Here is a 13,382-nt window from a genome sequence, read left to right as displayed (position 1 = left end):
CACCTCCTTGCATCAAAGAAGAACAAACTTCCACCAACAAGGAAGAGCTTTAAAAACAAACAGGCTACAGATTTCAGAGGACAGAAACTATCTCTAGCCTTAAATTTTATTTGTTTCATACTAGCAGAGAATCATTGTATTCAAAGAGAACTTAAGGGTGACCTAGACCAACTCCTTTACATTAATAATATATGTGAAGAAAATGAAGCTCAGAGAACTGAAGTGACACACAGGCCACACAGGTAGGAGGGGGCAGGGCTCTAGGCTGCTAGTTGCATCCTTGCTCTGCTAGACGATGCTGCCTCCATCCCAGGTTCAAGTGCTTCATCTTTGCCATGTCTAGTTTTCCTATTAAGATAGACATTGTCTACCCAATAGCAACTTAGAAGGGATTCCCAGGTAAAAACCACAATGGGTGTCTTGCACTAACACACTCACTGATGCAATGGGTAACAAACTCAGGAAATTCTTTATCCCTAAGATGTGGAACACATTAAAAAATTCTCCAGTGGCTCTGCAAATGTCATACATGACAAATATTCAGTGAGTTAAGCAGAAGGATTAGAAAAGATTTAGGCCTTTCTGATGAATGGCAATGGTATATCTAAGTTGAGACAAGGGCAGCCTGAGTCTCTGAATGATAGCAGAAGATGAGATCTTGCCTCTCATTCCCACCAACCCACACTGAAAACACTGTATGAGTAATAAGTATTTTTTCTTTTAACCTACCGAAATTTTGAGGATGTTCGTTACTGCATAACCTAGCCTATCCTGACTGATACAGGTCCCTAAAAGCCACTGGGTAAAAGATGGCTATCATAATTCTAAATGTATCCCCACACCCTTTCCAGTGCCATGGCATCAGGGATTGGATGATAGGCTAGAACAGACCATTGGTCTTATGGAGATTCTCCCAAAAGGAAAGAAAAGAAGTGTAACCAAAGATAATCCATTGCCAGGACAAGATTCAAGGAAGTTAGGAAATGCTCAGATAAAGACCAGAAGGACACAAACAGATCCTACTCTTTAGTCTGTTTCCTGAGAGCGTCTTGTCCCTAAAGTGTCAGGCCAGGCCTCTTTCCTCCTAACCTGAATTCTCTCTGTTATTTCCCAGTCAGTTCAAATTCCACTTACACGTCAGGATCGTTTTCGTTCCACATACTGCTCCCAAATGTCTTAATCACTCAAGCCTCTACTATACACAAAATAAACTATGCAAAGCAGGTGCTTCAGCAACTATTGCTTATACTTCTCATTTTATAACTAATCAGATGTTTGTTTGTCATAGGTTTATCTATGACAAACCTAGTCAGTGTATTAAAAAGCAGAGACATCACTTTGCCAACAAAGCTCCATACAGTGAAAGCTATAGCTTTGTCAGTAGTCTAGTATGGATGTAACAGCTGGACCATAAAGAAGGCTGAGCACCGAAGAATTGATCCTTTCAAACTGTGATGCTGGAGAATGCTCTTGAGAGTCCCTTGGACAGCAAGGAGATCAAACGAAATCAACCTTGAATATTCATTGGAAGGACTGATGCTGAAACTGAAGCTTCAATACTTTAGCTGTCTGATGGGAAAAGCACTGGAAAAGACCCTAAAGCTAGGAAAGACTGCAGGCAGGAGAAGAAGGGGGTGATAAAGGATGAGATAGTCGGATGGCGTCACTGTCAATGGACATGAGTTTGAGCAAACTCCGGAAGATAGTGAAGGACAGGGAAGCCTGGCATGCTGCAGCTCATGGGGTTGCAAAGAGTTGGACATGATGCAGCCACTGAATAACAACAACAGATGTTTGTTATAATTTGTTTCGAATGTGTCAATCTTGTTTCTAGAACCAGATTACAACCCTTGTGAGGACACAATGTATTTTGCTTCTTTTGCAGTCCCCCACAGAAGTGATTCCAAGGGACGTTTTTACATTGATTTAAATGTCAGCGAGGAAAGAACATAATAGAATTCTTAGGATTAAGGATAACTTTTTTTTTTAACTACTTTGGAAGAAAGTAGGGAAATTTACTAGCAGGGATTTATAGTAATATCTGAATCTAGCTAAATATAAATACTATTTATTTATTTCGGTGGAAATAAATTGTTATCAAACTTAAATGTCTTTGATTCAAATTCAAGTAAAAGAGATGACAGGTAGCTTAGCAGGAATTCTGAGAGAAACTTTAAGAAACATTGGGGAGTTTTTTGTTTTTGTTATTTTTTTACTGTTGTTGTGGGTTTGTCTGTTATTTGGCTGTACCACTGGGCATGCAGGATCGTAGTTCCCTGACCAGCAATTGAACTCATGCCCCCTGAATTGGGAGCACAGAGTCTTAACCACTGGACCACCGGGGAAGTTTCCAAGAAAGCATTTTGAAAGCAAGCAAGCATTGTTGAGAATTTAAGATATTTCATTCAAAATTAACATTTGTTTTGGAACATATATACAATGAAATACTACTTAGCCATTAAGAAAATTAAATAATGCCTTTTTTAGCAACATGGATGGACCTAGAGATTATCACAGCTAAGTGAAGTAAGTCAGAGAAAGACAAATAATTAATATCACTTATATGTGGAATCTAAAAAAGAAATGATAACAATGAACTTATTTACAAAACAGAAAAAGAGTCACAGATGTAATAAAAAAAAAAAAAAACCATGGTTACCAAGGGGAAAAGTGGGGAAGAGATAAATTAGGAGATTGGGATTGACATATACACACTACTATATATAAAATAAATAACTAATAAGGACCTACTATAAAGCCCAGGAAACTCTACTCGATACTCTGTAATGACCTATATAGGAAAAGAATCTAAAAGAGAGTGGAAATACATATATATATATATATATATATATAAATGATTCACTTTGCTGTACAGCAGAAATACAACATTATAAATCAACTATATTCCAATAAAAATATTTAGAGATTATGAAGGTAAAAATTAACATGTTTTAATATATTAAAAGGCTAATAAATATCTACATATTGGTTATAAAATTTAAGTTAAATCTGCATATATTCTATATCTTGAAATCATAAAGTTAGGTTTTATCCAAATCTATTTGTTAAAAAGAGTACAGAATTTTTCTATAAAATAGAAGGTTTATTTTCATAATTCTAAAGATTTTTGGCATGCAGCCTTGAAACTATAAATATTTGTTACTATAAATTTTGTTAAATGCAGAAAAATTAATGCTTCAGTAAAGGTGAAAACAGGCTTCCCTGGTGATTCAGACAGTTAAGAATCTACCTTCAGTGTGGGAGAACTGGGTGCGATCTCTGGGTTGGGAAGATCCCCTGGAGGAGGGCATGGCAACCCACTCCAGTATTCTTGCCTGGAGAATCCCCATGGACAGAGGAGCCTGGCAGGCTACAGTCCATGGGGTTGCAGAGTCAGACACCACTGAGCAACTAAGCACGGCACAAAGGTGAAAACTATGTTTGCCATGGGGTTTGATCCCACAAAGCCTTGCAGAGACTGACCTTCTGCTCATAACTGACCTGATCTAGTTTTACTCCTTCCATCTATACAGCAATACTGTGTAGATCCTCTTAAAAGTAACAGAATTCCTCATTGTAGGAATTCACTTTATAAATAAACTCCAACATACTTTAGGACACAGTGCAGTTTTCATTCTCTTTACCATATATTATGGCAGAAGCACTCTTAATCTCTCTATGTAACACCAGCTTGGCAGACGGACTGACAGCATTTTCTCTACCTGTGCACTCCTGCTGCTACCACTTGAGTCATATTTTTACCAGGAGTCATTTGATTTGTTCCCAAACCAGTTTATGTCAGTTGTACAAGCTACTGAAATTACATAATCTCGTTAAAATTTAGGTAAAATGATGAAATCTGTACACAGAAAGAAAATGGGTTCTCTTTCCTATAGAAACCAAGCCGAGAAAAAGCTAGGTGCTATTTTTAAATACTGTTGCATTCAGCATGGGTGAAGTAACTGTAAAAAAGAATAACAGAATCACTAAAATCTAGAGGTGTTCTGCACTCAGATTGCTTCAGAAGTGTCAAATTCTTGCTCTACTTAAGAAACCCAAACTGGAAATGGTTGGTGATACAGTTCAAATGGGTTTTTGCAAGGATTCCAGCAAGGGGACATACTTACAGCAAAAGATTGGCCAACAAATGCACTTGCGTATGTTTTAAGTTCAAATGGGCTGTGCGTATACTATTCTCTATTTTAACCGCCGTCTATATAATTGACCGATTACTGTGAATTGATGACTATGTATATGGGTCCACTTGCTAATTTTATGGTTGTAGAGATTCCATAAGTGCATAGTTAGAGAGTGCAACATTACCAATTAACTCAGATGCTGGACTAATGGTGCATAGCTGAGGAAATGTAAACATAAAGCAGGACTGTGGACAAGGCAGAAGCTTGGAAGAGATGGCTTCTAACATAATAAACATAGCTTCTCAAGAAGCTATGATTTTTTTTTTTTGCTAAATGCTTTAGCATTTAGCACAGAACCAGCACTTTACAAATGAAATGACATAAAAATCAATAACAGGGAGGAACCACTGGCTACAATTCTGAAAACAAACCATGAGGCTCTTCTTTAAGATGTAGCTTGAGACCCAGAAGAGCTGAATAGGCCATCAATAGGGTTGCACCTCTCAGCACATATCTCAACACCAGGCCTGGGGTGGTGCCCACTCCACAGGCTGTTAACCAGGACTCTGAGCTCTACCTCCCGAGGACTCAGCCCAGTTGAGATGATTACAGCAGACAAAAGCCCATCACACAAGCACACCTCTCAGTTAGAGACCAACACTAGTTATTAAAATAACTACTCCCAACTTCAGGAATCAACCATTCAAATCATAACTGAACCTGAGTGGTCCTTCACAAGAGGCCTGAGGTGGCAGGGGTGGGGCTTGAGGCATCTGTATTCTGACAACCCCTATGAGTGATTCTGATTCACTCTCAAATTAGGAGTTTTTCTGAGGTCCATGAACCCCCTGAAATCAACTGTAAACAAATGTGTATGCAAACAGATGTTCAGTATTCTGGAACACTTATCCATAGCTTTCATCTAATTGTTTTCAGCAAATTTTCACAGTTCAAAGAATGTTAAGATTCATTGTTCTGAACTCAGTTCAAGTCTTCACCAATCTGGTTGTCTACATAAACCAGAGGAAATTTGAGAAGAAACTGAACACAAGTATTCCCTGTTCAGAGACTTCCTGTTATATTTCTCTTTTTCGCTTCAGTTTTTTTCCCTCCAAACTCCAATCTGTTCCTATTTCTTCACTTCTATTTTTAAACTGAAATTTTTTGGTTTCAAAACAACTATAATCTAAAAACTCCTCTGATAAAAGACAGGGAAAATTAAGTTTCCAATTTCCCTTACAACATTTCTCCCATTCCTATATGACTTTGTTATTAAAAAAATTTTTTTAAACCTTACAAGCACTTTTGATCTGCTTTTCATATTAGGCTAATAACTTGACCAAACATATGTATCTTTATTTTAATTAACAACATCCTGGCTTGCCTATATTTTAAAAGTAACAAATTATACATAGAGATAGTACTATTTTTTTTCCTGTTCCTTGTCTTGACACATCACTATAACAAGGAATGATACTATGTTGTATGTGTTAAATAGGCTCCAATCTGTGCTGGCGGTTTGATTTCATAAATAAGAACATTCTTTGTCCAGGAGGAAGGCCTAGGCACTCAGATTTTCCAAAACAATTCTCTGTATCCAAGGTACTCAAATAAATTCAAGCACTTCAGTATCAAAACTGATGTAGCTGTCTGCTCCTGATTGAGGTTATGTCCTCTAAGTGCACATTAGTTAAATAAGCCATTTTTTACTATTTCTGTGCAAAATGAATATTCACTATTCAAAAGAACATTCCCTATCATAATTATATAATCAGTTCAAATTTGTTCTTAAGTAATGCAAGGCATGCTTGAAATTCCAACCTGACAAAACGGCTAAAAATAAGCTTTAAAATACATTATTTGACTTGGGAAATACCTAAGAAGACTTTGTATCAAACTTAACATCTACAGTAGTCAACAGATTTTGCTGAGATACAGATTTCAGCATGGAGGTAGTCACAGCATATAGTAAACACTATACTAAATATGACCTCAGTCAACCTGGGTTATAATCTCTATTTACCTGAAACCAATTATTTAAGCAGATTTCTTCTTGATGGAATGGAAATAACAGAACCTCACTCATTCAGATACTATGAGAACCAGTAGGATAACATCAGAGCAAGCCTGTGGAAGCTGGGGAGAGTTATGAAAGTAAGATATTAGCATAACTGCTGTTCTCTTTAACACAAATGCCTTCCAAAACGTATAGGATGCATCCTGCACACAAGTCATCATGAATGAAGTGACAAGTGTCCTGTGGGTGAAAACGAAGGCAAGAAAAAGAGCGAGCCAAGGGAGCTGAAGTCCTTAAGCAGAAGCACTCACTCGTAGAAGAGGTGCAGTGGGCCGACCAGTGCCTGACCATTTCTTTTGACCAACACTTGGTACTCTGAGTCAGAGCTCTATGCAGAAAACGGACGCACTAAAAGCCCAGCAAGCTCACAGTGATGGCAGCTGGGGCATCCCCTTTATCTGGCAAACAGCCAGCTCCTGCGTCCCTAATATAGGGCTGTACGCGCCTGATGCTACAATGCATCTTCCAGGTTTGGGGCACTGATGAGAGAGTGAGCACCACCCACTTCACCAGTAGCCAAGTAACCACACTGAGACCCCAAGCCAGGTGCTTCCTCGGAAAGCAAGCGTGTGGGCTCCACCTTTCTGTCGAGTGTGCCCATGCCCAGTAGTGAGCACCATCAGACTGGGTCCCGGGGCTCTTGCACAGTTAGTTTATCTTTATCTGGACAGAGCAAAACATGTGGTTTCACACCTGCCATTCATTCCATGGGCTTCTGAGAATATTTTTTAACTGAGATATAATTAACACACCATAAAATTTACCATTTTTATAGTGAACTATTAAGTGGTGCTTGATATATACACAGATTAGGCAACCATCACCACTAAGTCCAGAATATTTTCATCACCTTGAGAAAAAAAACATTTCCAGTAGCAGCCATTCCCCATTCCCCTCTTTCCCTCCCCTCTCTCCAGCCCCTGCTGCTGCTGCTGCTGCTAAGTCGCTTCAGTCGTGTCCGACTCTGTGCAACCCCAGAGACGGCAGCCCACCAGGCTCCCCCGTCCCTGGGATTCCCCAGGCAAGAACACTGGAGTGGGTTGCCACTGCCTTCTCCAGCCCCTAGCAACCACTAATCCATTCCTTGCCTCTATAGATTTGCATATTCTGGTTATTTCATTAAAATGGAGTGATGCAATGTGTGGCCTTCTGGGACTCTTTTCTCTCACTTATCACAGTATTTTCAAGGTTCATCCACACTGTAGCATGAATCAGGACATGTACAAGTTTTGTACAAATATGTTTTCAATTCTCTTGGGTATATACCTAGATGGGTAATTTCTAGGCGCACTTGAACCCTAAAGTTCATGTTAACACTCTCTGTGTAAACTACCTTCCATGGCAGACAAAACGAAATACAGTTCACCAGGGTTCCCAAAAGCCAAAGGAAGTAATGAAGATGCATAAGAAGGGAAAAGGAGGATATGCATGAAGCAATATATTACTGTTCCCAAAATGTCACTAGTAATATATTTCCCCTATATCCCAAAACAGCAGTAGCCATAGCCAGGATGAGGGGAGCAGCACAGGACCTACGTGGGCACAGCCAACACGTAATGAGTGCTAACTATGCATCCAAGGCACTATGCTGAGCCCATTATATGGCTTGTCTAATCATACAGAGCATGTCGGAAACTTGATTTTTGAAAATAAACACTGATTGCAACCAATTCTGCCTTCCTGCCAGAGTGGCTTAATTCATCCTGATGCTGGGCCTGGATGCAGAAGAGAAAACTAAATTGCCTAAGTAAGAAAATGACATACATTTAGGATTTGTTTGCTGTAAGCTCAAGAGAATTGGATGGGGAGTGATGCTTTGAAGACTTGAAAAATGGAAGAAAGGGACTGATGTGTAAATAAGAGAAGGCAAGATCAATGGTATAGGAGCCTCAGAAGAAAAGACAGCGTCAGAAATTCCCAATGGGCAAGAAATCCTTAATCGATTTTATGTTGATTTTTGTTTTGAACTTCATTGACATCTCCCTCTCTTACCCTGAGACTATCAGTAATGCCTAGATCATTCTAGGGGATAAAAGAAGTGGGCAGTGCAAAACAGAGAGGAGATGGCAGTGGCCAGAGGTGAAATATTTAGCTAGGAGAGTGATCAGAAAATTTAAATGCTATATATCACTAGAAAATTGAGTGGAGGAAAGGTACTGGATCTCTCACAGCACACAGATCAAACCATTTTAAGTATTAAACAAAGAGTGAACTCAGAGCTGGAAAAAAATGGGTTCATCTGACTGTTGAACAAAATCTGAACAATTCTATATGTGTATTAGAAAAGGTGGGTAACAGGAAAACACCAGGGTTTAAATTATTTTAACATTCACTGCCTGGAAATGGCCTCAAAACAAAGACCTTGGATGACTTTATGATGACATTCCCATGAGTGATTAGAGAGGACTAAAGCACGTCTTCAGTATCGCTGTGGAAAGCCTCGGCCCCTTCTCATGCTGCAGACGGCAAAACTCTAGCACAAGGGTCTTGAGGACTAGATTGGGGCCATGGTAGGTCACTGGTCTCCCCCACAGTCACAGTCATAGTTAGGGGGCCCTGAGGCTACTCCCAGAGCAGGGCTTGGCAAATGTCTTCTGTAGAGTCCGATGGTAAATATTTTAGACTTTGTGAGCCAAGAGGCAAAATCAAGGATATTAAATAGACTCTTACATAATGAGAAGACAAATTTCAACATTTTTATTGATGAAATTCAAAATATAATAAACACTGTACAACATTTTTTGTAATATACTATTTTGATATAGCATTTTGCTTCATAGGGGTTTAAAGTTAGTATTTCCTAACATCATATCAATTGCAAATATTCATCTATAAAAACCATTCTTCACTCATGGGCCATTACAAAACGGGTACAGGCTGGATATGGCTCCAAATCTCTGTAGTACAGTCACCATAGTCTGAAGCAAAGTCAATGCTGGGAGCTCTCTTCCAAGAGTCTGGGTGTAAAGCCCTGATCCAGAAATTAGAGATCTGGAGGGTGTCTTGGAATAGCTCTTGAAAGATCCAAATGTTCCTCAAACACACTGGTCTAGTACCCCTGCTGCTGCTGCTGCTGCTGCTGCTGCTGCTAAGTCGCGTCAGTCGTGTCTGACTCTGTGCAACCCCATAGACGGCAGCCCACCAGGCTCCTCTGTCCCTGGGATTCTCCAGGCAAGAACACTGGAGTGGGTTGCCATTTTCCTCTCCAATGCATGAAAGTGAAAAGTGAAAGTGAAGTTGCTCAGTCGTGTCCGACTCTTAGCGACCTCATGGACTGCAGCCTACCAGGCTCCTCCATCCATGGGATTTCCCAGGCAAGAGTACTGGAGTTGGGGTGCCATTGCCTTCTCCAGGTCTGGTACCCCAGTGATTGAAATAACCATTTTTTAGCCTCATTTACTAAGCACCTGCTTTGTGCTGGTTCTATCATAGTCTCTGGGGATAGAGTGGTGACCAGGACACATGAGCCCCCCACCTTTATAGAGGATGTGACTGCAAACAAGAATTAGAGAAAGAAAAAAATGTCAGAGAGTGGGAATGCCATACAGAATATAAGAGGAGGTATCAGAAGAGCAACTGGGATAGGGAGCTACTTTGGATAAAGTAGTTTAGTAAGGAGTTCCTTTTCCTCAATATTCTTCATTCTTCATTTTATCAGACATTGTATACTGTTTCCAATATGACTTGGGGGAGAGAAAATATAATCCCATTGTGCTTTGATTTGCTTCCTCTACTTATTGGTAGGATTTATCATCTCTCTGTACTCACCTCTCTCTTTCCATACTATAACTGTATTATAATATATTATCTAGTAATTATATATGCTATATGTGTAATCTACATAATATAATATACTTTTATATTAGTCTTTCAGATTTCCTCTTCTATTAATTCCTGTTTAAGGCTGTTTGTTTTTCTGTTGAGTTGTTTATCTTTTTTTTTATAATTTTTTTAAAAAACTTTAGGGTATTAACCCTTTATTTGTGGGGATGTATGTGTGCAGTTGCTCAGTCATGTCCGACACTTTGCAATCCTTTGGACTGTAGCCCGCCAGGCTCCTCTGTCCATGGGATTCTCCAGGCAAGAATACTGGAGTGGGTTGCCATGCCCATCTCCAGGGGATCTTCCCAACCCAGGAATCAAACCCCCCACATCTCCTGTGTCTCCTGCATTGCAGGCGGATTCTTTATCCACTAAGCCATTGGGGAAACCGTTATTCATGATAAGCATTGCAAATACTCTCTCCCAGCCTATGATTTGCCTTTTAACTTTGTGTCTTTTGTTTAAAAGAAGATTTTAATTTTCAGGTGGTAAATAATCTACCTTACATAAGATTTGGTTGTCCGCAGCCCTTTTCAGTGGGCAAACTGAGAGTCATGGATATTGAGTTTACACCTTCATCTCATCGTTGGCTATGTCTTATCCACATTTATTAGGGTCTCTGAGCCTCAGCTTCCTCTTCTGAAAAATGAGGACAATTCCTACCTCACAGATTTTTAGTGAAAATTAAATGAAAGGATACTAGCATAGTGGCCCCCTAACACCTCACTTTAATTGTAAGTATTTTGAAGTCCTTATAGTACAATGTGCAGTGTCAGTACTTAGATTTAGTTTATCATGTTGGTTGAGTTTGTCTTTTAAATGAATATAAAGTGCCAAGTATAGTAATATGCACTTAATCATTAGACTAAAATGTGGAAGACGGAACCAGAAAAAGAGAGCAGTTATCAGCTCCTTAACCCACAATAACTCCAGTGGACTCCCCTAAACTAAAGAAGTAGCAGAGTTATAGTAAGTGGCAGTATTAAATAGGTGATGTGTAAGCATCCTTTTAAGTGAAAATTGTATTCCAAAAGCTTGGAAACACATTTCATACTGTCAACACTAACAGAGGCCAAAATTATTTAACAGAAATATTGTAAATGATATTTATAATTGGTTTTGAGGGTAAAAAATCACAAACTGATGGGAACAAGTAAGCCCTAGCAATTTTATAATGAATGAGTTACATGAGGAATAAGTTTATAATTAAAATGCTAACAAAAAGTTAATATTTACTTCCAGCTTTTACTTAAGATTTTTTCAGCACTGGAAATATTGACAGCTAAGCATATTATATATGCTCTAAATTTCAAGAATAATAAAAGGAATATTAAAAATTTCAATGAATATTGTGCTTCATACTACCCAGTCACGTGGGCCTGGTGTTCAGAAGCCAGCATCACAGCAATACAAGTTTGAACAGAGACAATTTAATTTACAGAACTGTTTTCACAGGCCAGGCGTTTTCACCTACACACTCTCCTTTAGTCTTCATGAGTTAAGTACTACTAACTTTTTACAGAGGAGGAAACTAAAGTTCAGACAGGGTATGTCACTTGTCCACACTCAATAAGTAAAGGAAGCAGAATTTAAACTTCTGACATCAAGTGTAAAATTATGAGTGCATCTTATAGGTGAGGATGCATGATAATAAAAAGTTTTCATGACATTTGCAAATCCATGTAAATAAGTCCCCTAGGATCTCAGGTGTTACTCGGCTTCTCCATATTCTACCCCTAAAACTGCTGAATGAAGAGGCCTCCTTTCATACGTAACTAAATCATTCTGCATCCAACGGGTATGTGTTTTTGCTAATTAGGATTTTTAATTGATTTGTTATGCTCTACTGTGGTGCTGTAGAAGACTCCTGGGAGTCCCTTGGACAGCAAGCAGATCAAACCAGTCAATCCTAAAGGAAATCAACTCTGAATATTCATTGGAAGGACTGTTGCTGAAGCTGAACCTCCAATAGTTTGCCCATCTGATGCGAAGAGCCAACTCATGGGAAAAGACCCTGATGCTGGGAAAGACTGAAGCCAAAAGGAGAGGGGGCAGCAAAGGATGAGATGGTTAGAGAGCATTACCAACTCAATGGATAGGAATTTGAGCAAACTCCAGGAGACAGTGAAGGACAGGGGAGCCTGGCATGCTACAGTCCATGGGGTCAAATAGTCAGACATGATGTAGCAACTGAACAGCAATAACAACAACTCAAAGTATAGGAACAATAAACTAAAAATACTTGTTGTCTTATTGTGTGCAATAACAAATACTACACAACATGAATACGGTCTCTGATTTGTGACCAGATTCTGAAAACATGCTTGGAAGTCTTTCAACTTGCTCTGACCAAAAATAAGTAAGTGATTGCCATGAAGATACATTTTAAACATGAAGCTTGATTTACCTCACCAGAGGCCTTTGTTTCATTTACACTTATGGTTTTATTTATTCAAATAACTTGCCTTTTTTCCCCAGAAAAACAGACCTACAGATCATCACTCCATCACTGCTCTACACAAAGAATAAACAGTGTCAATGAGAATCACTGTACTTAACAAACTCCAGGACACGCTACAGCACTGTTTATAAGATGTAAATCGTGTCTTGTTTTATTTCACTGTTCTGCTAAATTCAGGCGTCTGCTTCATTTTAGATCTATGTCCCCTGAAAAAAGCCTCCCATGCTTTATTCACTACTGACAAATGTGCAGATTCAGCGCGGCATTGGGAACAGGGAGCGTGAGACATGACCCAGACGATGTCCATTTAGATACGGATGATTGAAGGGTTACCATAGTGTGGTGTCCACAAGTGCTACTCACCAAGCAGTTCCTGCTCTCTGACTTCTGAGCACACAAACAGACCTCTGGCCCCCTGCATGGGTAGGGCCCAGCAACCAGCTCTAGTCATTGGAATGTGAGCACAAGTGCTAAGTCTGGCTTCTGGCAGGACAGTTAATAATGCCACACAAGAGCCTCCAAAGCAGTTATCCCTCTGCCGAGGTGACAGGCAATGTTCCAGTCTGGGGTCTAGAGAGAGGATGGACACAGCACAGAGCAGCACCTCACCCCTGCCAACCTGCAGCCCAGATACGCAGCATAAGTAACAAACAAACCTTGGTCAGTAAGAGCCCTGAGATTCGAGGGCTGTTTGTGATCTCAGCATAAACTGGCCTCTCCTGCCACTTACCCAAAAGAACGCCATGAAAAAGAACTTGGTGTCTCTAGTGATAAGTTAGCAGATTTGTATGATTTAGTATCTGGCACTAAACGTTATTATCTTGTCAGGGAAAGGTCCATTAGCCCATCGTTATTCGGACCCCAATCATCGTGTTCCAAAATC

General features: G+C 39.6%; 1 protein-coding gene across 1 annotated transcript in view; it reads right to left on the bottom strand.

Moving 5' to 3' along the window:
* The window catches only part of METTL24 (methyltransferase like 24), a 124,033-nt gene that overhangs the window by 99,939 nt on the left and 10,712 nt on the right, over positions 1-13,382 (bottom strand). The window lies entirely within an intron of this gene.

The sequence above is a fragment of the Budorcas taxicolor genome, chromosome 9 (assembly GCF_023091745.1).
Source record: "Budorcas taxicolor isolate Tak-1 chromosome 9, Takin1.1, whole genome shotgun sequence".
Classification (NCBI taxonomy): Eukaryota; Metazoa; Chordata; class Mammalia; order Artiodactyla; family Bovidae; genus Budorcas; species Budorcas taxicolor.
The sequence above is the reverse complement of the archived record's forward strand: the minus strand, read 5'-3'. Positions and strand labels throughout refer to the sequence as shown.